Source organism: Tachyglossus aculeatus, chromosome X4, assembly GCF_015852505.1.
Source record: "Tachyglossus aculeatus isolate mTacAcu1 chromosome X4, mTacAcu1.pri, whole genome shotgun sequence".
Classification (NCBI taxonomy): Eukaryota; Metazoa; Chordata; class Mammalia; order Monotremata; family Tachyglossidae; genus Tachyglossus; species Tachyglossus aculeatus.
Genome location: NC_052098.1, coordinates 7,669,044 through 7,679,411, shown reverse-complemented (window position 1 = coordinate 7,679,411; position 10,368 = coordinate 7,669,044). Strand labels below are relative to the sequence as shown.

The 10,368-nt window shown below is 44.0% G+C and overlaps 1 non-coding gene across 1 annotated transcript; it reads right to left on the bottom strand.

Moving 5' to 3' along the window:
• Positions 1–9,393: 9,393 nt before the first annotated feature.
• On the bottom strand, positions 9,394–9,531 carry LOC119948607. The gene has a single exon (XR_005456992.1). It is a non-coding gene; the product is annotated as a small nucleolar RNA SNORA7 (small nucleolar RNA).
• Positions 9,532–10,368: the final 837 nt, after the last annotated feature.

Sequence of the window (10,368 nt, the reverse complement as noted above, 5' to 3'; positions counted from 1 at the left end):
CCTGGGTTCTAATCCCAGTTCTAATCTAATCTAAGAAGTCTCTGTGCCTCAGTTACATCATCTGTCAAATGGGAAGTAAGACTGCGAGCCCCATGTGTGACATGGACTATGCTGAACCTGATTAGCTTGTATCTACCCTAGCGGTTAGTGCAGTGCCTGGCACATGGTAAGCATTTAACAAATACTACTTTTTAAAAAAGACACTGAGGAAAACTAAAACAGAATTTTCCAGTCAAATTTCTAAAGGATCCTGTCACTGTCATATAAAAATCTACAACTATACAGGTTTGGTGGCAGATGTTGCTGGGGAGGGGGCCAGAGGACTTGGTTTCCTGGGTTCAGAAAGGTTTTAGAGGGGACAGGGAGTGGTAAATGGTGGAGGGAAATAGAAAAGGTTGCCACACTCCTAGAGCCTGCAGAAAAAGCTGCCACCTCTCCTTCCTATATAAATATCAGGAAGTTCCTGTCTCTCCCCCTACAACTTCCACTGCCACCCAGGAGCAACATTCTGCGGATCACATACCTTTAGCCATTCATTAATGAATTAGGGCAAGCTCGAGCAGGAAAGATTCTAGGTTTGAGAGTAGGGGACCCTAGCATCAATCCAGTTTCACTCACCCTATGTTTCTGTGGAGAGCCAGAGCCTGGGTCACTCAAAGACAGAGCAATTAAGCATCCCTCTCTGGGAAAACAGTACACAGAAATGAAATAAGGAACAATTCCGCAAATATAGGATTTCTGGCACTGTAGACATTATGGTCAACATTCAGATGTGATGATAATGTTATAAAGACCCTTGAAAACTATTTATGTGCTCAAATCTCTTTAAGAAATTAGACCATTTTTATTGCGAGTTTACACTACTTAGGTTCTTTAATGTATAGGTAAAAAGTTTAAAGTACAGCAAATCTAAGTTTACACAAGGTTTTTGATATTAAAGGATTTATCAGTTTATGAAATATATCCAAAATAAGTTTCTACTGTCCCCCAAATTGATACTTAGAAGTAACTATCTGAATGTTGTAGACTAGAATCAGTAATCTTGTTCTAGGAGGTTTCAATAATATCTCAATCATCATCATAATAATGGCACTGATTAAGCAGATCAAGCAGTCCCTGTCCCACATGGGGCTCACAGTGTGAGAGTGGGGGAGAACAGTTTTTTTTTTTAATCCTTATTTGACAGATGAGGAAATGAGACACAGAGAAGTCAAATGACTTGTCCAAGATCACACAGCAGAGATGGGATTAGAATCCAGGTCTCCTGATGCTCTCTCTCTCTCTACTAGGCTAATCTGTACTGATAGTCTGAGGGGGTGTTTTGGCTTTTGACTTCTGGGATGCGGAGGACAGGACAGGACAGGACTCATGTCTACCAACTTTATAATATTGAACTCCTGCCGTCGACCCCCGGCCCATGTCATCCCCCTGGCCTGGAATACCCTCCCTCCCCACATCCGCCAAGCTAGCTCTCTTCCTCCCTTCAAGGCCCTACTGAGAGCTCACCTCCTCCAGGAGGCCTTCCCAGACTGAGCCCCTTCCTTCCTCTCCCCCTCCTCCCCCCTCCATCTTCCCCGCCTTACCTCCTTCCCTTCCCCACAGCACCTGTATATATGTATATATGTTTGTTTGTATTTATTACTCTATTTATTTATTTATTTATTTTACTTGTACATATCTATTCTATTTATTTTATTTTGTTAATATGTTTTGTTTTGTTCTCTGTCTCCCCCTTCTAGACTGTGAACCCACTGTTGGGTAGGGACCATCTCTATATGTTGCCAACTTGTACTTCCCAAGCGCTTAGTACAGTCCTGTGCACACAGTAAGTGCTCAATAAATATGATTGATTGATTGATTGATTGACTCTTAAGCACTTAGTACAGTGCTCTGCAAACAGTAAGTGCTCAATTCATTCAATCGTATTTATTGAGTGCTTACTATGTGCAGAGCACTGTACTAAATACCACTGATTGATTGATTGACTGAAAAGACAGTGTACTAAGTGTTTTGTGCCAAGCGCTTAGTACAGTGCTTGGCAAAAAGTAAGTGCTCAACCAGTACCATTAAAAAAAAATCACTGTGCCATCTTGTATACAAAGGACAGCTCTTCCTTCATGCAAATATACATTATTGTTTGAGGTCTTGCATTAATCTTGGAAAAAAATGTTAACATGCCACTTGAATGGAAAGCAAAATTAATTCAGAAAAAACTGGTCTGTTTCTTGGCAGATGTTATGTGATTAGTCCATTCTTTATTTTTAAATTGATTTTTATATTAAGTTATCCATAAATATTGTGATAATACTCCAAATGTAATGAACAAAATTAATGCATGTGTATGCGGGAACACATACCTTATTATGAACTAAATCACTACATTTTTTTATATTGGAAAAATTTAGTCTGGGAACAAAGATTTCATTGCTTTGGATTGACAATTACTAATTATTTGTGGAGAGTTGAGAGTCTGGAAACCCGGGAAAGAATTATGAAGTGAAGAGATATTTCATCTTTGTTTCAAGGATTAACATCTATCATTTTTTCTGTTATCCCAAACACTTCTGAATTTGGGTTCATTTTTTTTTCGTCCAGAATGAACATGTGGATTTATGTGCATGGTTATTTTGAAGAAAAAAATTAATAATTTCCCATGGTTTGAGCACTTTTATTTCTTTGTTTTCTTAAAACTGCTCCTAACACTTTGAAAAGCAAACCATGACTAGACAGAATTGTCAAAGGATATATATCCAAAGACATTTAAAAAATCTAATATCCATCTTTCTGATAAATTCTAGCTAACTGGTCAAAAAAATTAGAGGATTTTGGAATGTGGAGATATATCACACTCTTCTGGCTTGTGTGGGTATTAAACTCTCCACTGAAAGTGAATTTATTCTCCAGAAATTTCTCTGTGCTTGGTTGGATATGATAGCAGCCTTGTGAGATATAGATGGATCATACAAAAAAAATCATACTTTTCTCTGCAATACATTGCATTTATTGCTCATAAACTCCTGGTATTCATGTCAATAAAAATGAATTGCTAGCTTCTCTTTTCAGCTTTGCCATTTCTGTGCCAGATTCTCCTGTTGATCTGCAAGGATTGACATACATGGCCCGTTTTCCAAGGTTGGTGGATAAAACCTCTAAAACCATAAAGATATACAAGTGCAGAGAAGAAAATTGCCCCAAGAGAGGAAATGAGTTAGCAGTTACAGCTGAGTGTGGGAATCAGGATTTCTGTTTCCGTTGTCAGTTTGGCAAGGCTTTGCATATCTATATTACCCATTTATATGTGTGTATTTAGACATCCCTGCATATATCATGTATCTCTAGAAGTGAATGATGTATACATCCATAGACACAAGTGTCCTATTTTAAACAATGGATGAGCCACAGTCCAATCTCAAAGACTGAAGGCTGAGAACATGTACAAAGGAATTAATTATTGTGCTAGCGGTTTCTGCGGTGCCACTTGCCCACTCTTGTCCTTGTCAGTCATGTTCCCATGGGGGCAGAGGGTGCAACAAGTGAGTAGGTTGGCAGGGATGCAGCACACTACAAAATGCTTGCAATAATTTCATAGACAAAAATCCAATTATGGCCAATGTGACCCCAGGATAATGCAGATACGCGGGCAGTTGCCAGGGTAGCTGGTTCAGTAGGTCCCGCGGTCTTTGCCACCCACGGAAGGCAGCTATTGTCAGGATTCCTAATGAACATGCCTATCATGTGAGATGTCCTAGATAGTTCTTTAGTCAGTCAATCAATCAATCAATGGTATTTATTAAGCATTTACTGTGTGCAGAACACTGAGGTAAGCACTTGGGAAAGGATGATGTAATAAAATAATAATACTAATGGTACTTGTTAAGCGCTTACTATGTGCCAAGCACTGTCCTAAGCACTGGGGTAGATACGAGGTTGTCAGATTGTCCCACGTGAGGTTGACAGTCTTAATCCCCATTTTACAGATGAGGTAACTGAGGCACAGAGAAGTTAAGTGACTTGCCCAAAGTCACACAGCTGACAAATGACATAGCTAGGATTAGAACCCACGACCTCTGACTCCCAAGGCCATGCTCTTTCCACTAAGCCACACAAAGTTGATAGACCAGTTCCCTGCCCACAGAAAGTCTAGAGGACTTTCCCCACTACCACATTAGTACAATCTCTCATTCTATCCCGACTGGATTACTGCATCAGCCTGCTTTCTGACCTCTCAACCTCCTCCTTCTCCCCACTTCAGTCCACACTTCACTCCAATCAATCAATCAATCGTATTTATTGAGCGCTTACTGTGTGCAGGGCACTGTACTAAGCGCTTGGGAAGTACAAGTTGGCAACATATAGAGACGGTCCCTACTCAACAGTGGGCTCACAGTCTAAAAGATAGATATATATCTATATACTAGAAGGGGGAGACAGACAACAAAACAAAACATAGACAGGTGTCAAAATCGTCAGAACAAATAGAATTAAAGTTATATGCACAGCATTAACAAAATAGTAAATATGTACAAGTAAAATAAATAAAGTAATAAATCTGTACACTTCTCTGGGCCTCAGTGACCTCCTCTGAAAAATGGGGATGAAGAGTGTGAGCCCCACGTGGGACAACCCGATCACCTTGCATCCTCCCCAGAGCTCAGAACAGTGCTGTGCCCACAGTAAGCACTCCACTACCCAGATTATCTTTCTACAGAAACGTTCAGGGCATGTCACCTCCCCTCCTCAAAAATCTCCAGCGGTTGCCTATCCACCTCCATATCAAACAAAAACTCCTCACTATTGGCTTTAAAGCTCTCCATCTCCTTGCCCCTCCTTACCTCACCTCCCTTCTCTCCTTCTCCATCCCAGCCTGCACACTCCACTCCACTGGTGCTAACCTTCTCACTGGGCCTCGATCTCATCTGTCTCACCACCAACCCCTGGCCCCTGGCTCCTGGAAAGCCCTCCCTCCTCAAATCCGCCAGACAATCACTCATCCCCTTTCAAAGCCCTACTGAAGAATAATAATAATGGTATTTGTTAAGTGCTTACAATGTGCCAAGTACTGTTCTAAGTGCTGGATGATAATGATGATGGTATTTATTAAGCGCTTACTATGTGCAAAGCACTGTTCTATGCGCTGGGGAGGTTACAAGGTGATCAGGTTGTCCCACTGGGAGCTCACAGTTTTAATCCCCATTTTACAGATGAGGTAACTGAGGCACAGAGAATAATACTAATAATAATGATGGCATTTGTTAAGCACTTACTATGTACAAAGCACTGTTCTAAGCGCTGGGGAGGATACAAGGTAATCAGGTTGTCCCTTTTGAGGGCTCACAGTCTTAATCCCCATTTTCCAGATGAGGTGACTGAGGCCCAGAGAAGTTAAGTGACTTGCCCAAGGTCACACAGCTGACAATTGGCGGAGCCGGGATTTGAACCCCTGACCTCTGACTCCAAAGCCCAGGCTCTTTCCACTGAGCCACGCTGTTTCTCCTGTGCAGCCGAATCTGACTCCAACTTCTAGAACCTTTGTTGCACTCAAATATAGAAGCCGTGTGGACTAGTGGAAAGGGCACGGGCCTGGGAATCAGGAAATCTGGGTTCTAATCCTGCCTCCGTCTCTTGCCCGCTGTGTGACTATGGGCCAGTCACTTAATTCCTTTGTGCCCCAGTCTCTTCATCTGTAAAATGGAGATAAAAATACCTGTTCTCTCTCCCACTTAGACCGTGAGGGACAGGGCCTCTGTCCAACCTGATTATCTTACCCACCCCACACTCAGTACAACGTGTGGCACAGAGTAAGCACTAAGATACCAGAAACATTCAGGCATAAATATAGGTGGAACAGGACTAAATTATAAAGCCCCTACAAAGCGCTGCTACTCAGATGGTGACGTGTAAATCCTCAGGGTCTTTCTTCGTCAAGTAGGGAAGTAGCATGGCCTAATGGATAGAGCACGGGCCTGGGACTCAGAGGGACCTGGGTTCTAACCCAGCTCCGCGACTTGTCTGCTGTGTGACCTTGGGCAAGTCACTTAGATCCCCTTTGCCTCAGTTACCTCGCTGGAGGCACACCTCCTCCAAGAGGCCTTCCCAGACTAAGACCCTTTTCCTCAGCTCCCCCTCCCTTCCACCTCACCTCGACTCACTCCCTTTGCTCCTCCCCCCTTCTCCGCCCACACAGCTCTTATGTAAATATGTATAGATCTATAATTCTGCTTATTTGTATCGATGCCTGCTTGCTTGCTTTGATGTCCTTATCTCCCCACCCCCCACCCCCCCCAGATGGTAAATTCATTGTGGGCAGGGATTGTCTCTCTTTATTGCTGTATTATACTTTCCAAGTGCCTAGTACAGTGCTCTGCACACAGTAAGCACTCAATAAATACGATTGAAAGAATGAATGAATGACTTCTAATAGAGTTAGAAGACCCAACCAATCCCTGCCCTTGGGGAACTGCATCAGCCTCCTCTCTGATCTCCCATCCTCCTATCTCTCCCCACTTCAATCTATACTTTACACTGCTGCCCCGATCATTTTTGTGTGGAAATGCTCTGGGCATGTTACTCCCCTCCTCAAAAATCTCCAGTGGCTGCCTGTCAACCTACGAATCAAGCAAAAACTCCTCACTCTCGGCTTCAAGGCTCTCCATCACCTCGCCCCTTCCTACCTCACCTCCCTTCTCTCCTTCTACAGCCCAGCCCACACCCTCCGCTCCTCTGCTGCTATCCTACTCGCTGTGCCTCGCTCTCACCTGTCCCGCTGTCGACTCCAGGCCCACGTCCTCCCCCTGGCCTGGAATGCCCTCCCTCTGCACGTCCGCCAAGCTAGCTCTCTTCCTCCCTTCAAAGCCCTGCTGAAAGCTCACCTCCTCCAGTTCCCAGACTGAGCCCCCTCCTTCCTCTCCCCCTCCTCCCCTTCCCCATCCCCCCCACCTTACCTCCTTCCCCTCCCCACAGCATCTGTATATATGTATATATGTTTGTACGTATTTATTACTCTAAGTATTTATTTTACTTGTACATATTTACTATTCTACTTAGTTTATTTTGTTAATATGTTTTGTTTTGTTGTCTGTCTCCCCCTTCTAGACTGTGAGCCCGCTGTTGGGTAGGGACCGTCTCTATATGTTGCCAACTTGTACTTCCCAAGCACTTAGTACAGTGCTCTGCACACAGTAAGCACTCAATAAATACAATTGAATGAATGAATGAACTGTGTTTGACTGCTCTCTGAGCCAGGTGAAGGCTCGGTTGGGCCCGCACTCCCTAGTACTTGGGGCATCACAAGGCCAGCCCCCAGAGCAGTGCTAGCCCTGGCTCCCCTCTGGGGGTCCCCATGGTTGCTGCTCACTTCCACTCTTTGCCTCCTGGATTGGTGGGATCCAGACTGGAGCAGTCCCCAGAGGTGGGGGAAGTGACTCGGGGTCAGGGGACACTTGGCAGCACTGCTCTCGGGGGGGAAATGGAGAGGAGGGAAAGGAAGGAGGGAAAGACTTTCCACTCTGGTGGTCATCCTTCGTCTGGTCCCAGAGCTCCCCAAGTATCATTCATTCATTCATTCATTCAATCGTATTTATTGAGTGTTTACTGTGTGCAGAACACTGTACTAAGCGCTTGGGAAGTACAAGTCTGCAACATACAGAGACAGTCCCTACCCAACAACGGGCTCACAGTCTAGAAGGGGGAGACAGACAACAAAACAAAACATGTGGACAGGTGTCAAGTCATCAGAATAAACAGAAGTAAAGCTAGATGCACATCATTAACAAAATAAATAGAATAGTAAATATGTACAAGTAAAATAAATAGAGTAATAAATATGTACAAACATATATACAGGTGCTGTGGGGAGGTATCAGCTAATGAGATTCAGCCTCTGGCCAAAGGAAGTACAGAGTTCCCCCACCAACACAGAGTCTCATGAAAACATGAAAACCAAACCTAAAGGGAAGGGCAGAGCATATTCAAATCCTTTTAGGCAGACTGATTTCTGTTCAGCCTACTGTATTGCTTCAAAACCCTGGGCATGGGGGAATATGAATATCTTTCTGGCTGCTGTAAATCCCTTATAAGAATGCAAAGGTAAGAAAAACCTACCAGCAAGCCAAAGCTCCCCAAACATCTTTTGAAAATAAAATCCACCCCTCCCAACCTTGGAAGGAGCCATGACAGATAGTCTCCTGATGATTAATGCATTAAGAAGCCCTGCAAGATGTTTCTTAAAACATATGAAGAGCTCTGATCTTGGAGTTGGGCTGGAGGAGAAATTTCAGGTGTCAGGAGGAAGCGTGGACCTTGGAAGCCTAGTGGGTGGGAGGGTTAGGGGGATCCCTTTCTCCATGAGTTTCCGGTAAGGGGTGGTGAGCGAGTCCCCAGGTGATACGCTTGTTTTAGGAAGCAGCGTGGCGTAGTGGATAGAGCACGGGCCTAGGAGTCAGAAGGTCGTGGGTTCTAATCCCTGCTCCTCCACTTGTCTGCTGTGTGACCTTGTGCAAGTCATTTCACTTCTTTGTGCTTCAGTTACCTTGTCTGTAAAATGGGGATTGAGACTGTGAGCCCTATGACTGTGTCCAACCCAATTTGCTTGTACCCACCCTGGTACTTAGTACAGTGTCTGGCACATAGTAAGTGCTTAAAAATACCATTATTATTATTATTACTGTTATTATTATTAATATTGTCTTCAGGGAGATGCCTGGGCTTGAGACAAGGTGTAGTGGCAGCAATAGGGGTGCAGGGATTTGGGTTGTGTTAGGCAGAGATCCCCATATCTGATTGCCCTGGGAAAGGAAGAACTGGAGGGCTTTAGCACCCAGTGGAGGCTAGAGAGTCCAGGTGCCCCTAAAGTGGCTCTGGGGGCTCTTTCAGCCAGGAGTTTGGGCTGAGAACCCCTGGAAATGCCACACCCAGCACTGAAGCAATGCTCACAGCAGTGCAACTCCCATGGGTGGGACATGTGAGAAGAATAGGTGGCTGCAGTATATGCCTAAACTGCATGGGGAAGTGGAAGGGAGCACACAGATCAATCCATCAGTTGATCAATCATTGATGTGTGTTGAACACTTACTGTTTGCAAAGCACTGTATTAAGCGCTTGGGAGAGTATAATAGAGTAGGTAGACATGATCCCTGCCTTCAAGGAACGTACAGTCTAGCCATGAGCTTTTTTGTTTTATGCTGTCTCGTCGTCGCCGACCCATAACGACACCATGGACACATCTCTCCCAGAATGCCCCACCTCCATCTGCAATCGTTCTGGTAGTGTATCCAAAGAATTTTTGTGGTAAAAATACAGTAGTGGTTTACAGTTGCCTCCTTCCGCATGATAATCTTGAGTCTTCACCCTCGACTCTCTCCCAAGCTGCTGCTGCCCAGCACAGGTGAGTTTTTGACTTGTAGCAGATTTCCTTTCACTCTCTAGCCACTGCCCAAGCTAGGAATGGAATGGATATGCCTCTGCTTTACTCTTCCTCCCATAGTCGAGACTGGTAAAGTACTGGAAATTCTCCAGATGCAACCCTGAGTGGGATAGCGGTGAGCTTAGCATGACTATATGTAGAAGGTGTCACTTCTACAACTGCCTATCATGTTCCTATTTGACCAGTTCCACAAAAGGGTGGGACATTTTTCACTATGGCACATTTCAGGCAAAATCCTTCAAGATGACTTAGTAGGCAACATTTTAAAATGTCTATGGGGCAATCTCTCTGTGTTTGAATTACTAGGTCTGGAGAGCAGGAGGAGGAGCCGGGGAAGAGAGCAGGTGGGACTTCCCAAGAAGCCAGGGAGGAAGGAACACAGGATCAGTCAATCAGTGGTATTTATTGAGTGCTTATTGTATGCAGAGCACTGTACAAAGCAGTTGGGAGAGGACAACACAAGAGAGTTGGTAGATACGTTCCCTGCCCACATTGAGCAGTCCAGAGGGGGAGATGGACTTTAATATAAAAATTATTCAGATATAATCTATAGATATGTACATAAGTGCGGTGGGGTTGAAGTTGGGGCTAATAGTTGATTGATTTTTAAATTTGGTTGGTTCTCTGCCATTCATTAACTTGTTTACAGAAGTTACCTCATCTGTAAAAAATGGGAATTGAGAGTGAGCACAATTTGGGATGGGAACTGTGTCCAACCTGACTAATTTGTATCTACCACAGTGCTTGGCACATAGTAAGCACTTAACAAGTACCATAATTATTATTATTATTATTATTGTTAGAGGTTATGACCACAGCAACCTGAGCTAAGGGAAAGATTCTCAGCCAGGTAGTCAGAACTCTCTTGAGTGGCTAGGTAACAATGGCCTTCATCCCACAGAAGCGAAAAAATTTTTTTCATTATTGGAAAAAGAAACCACACTAGG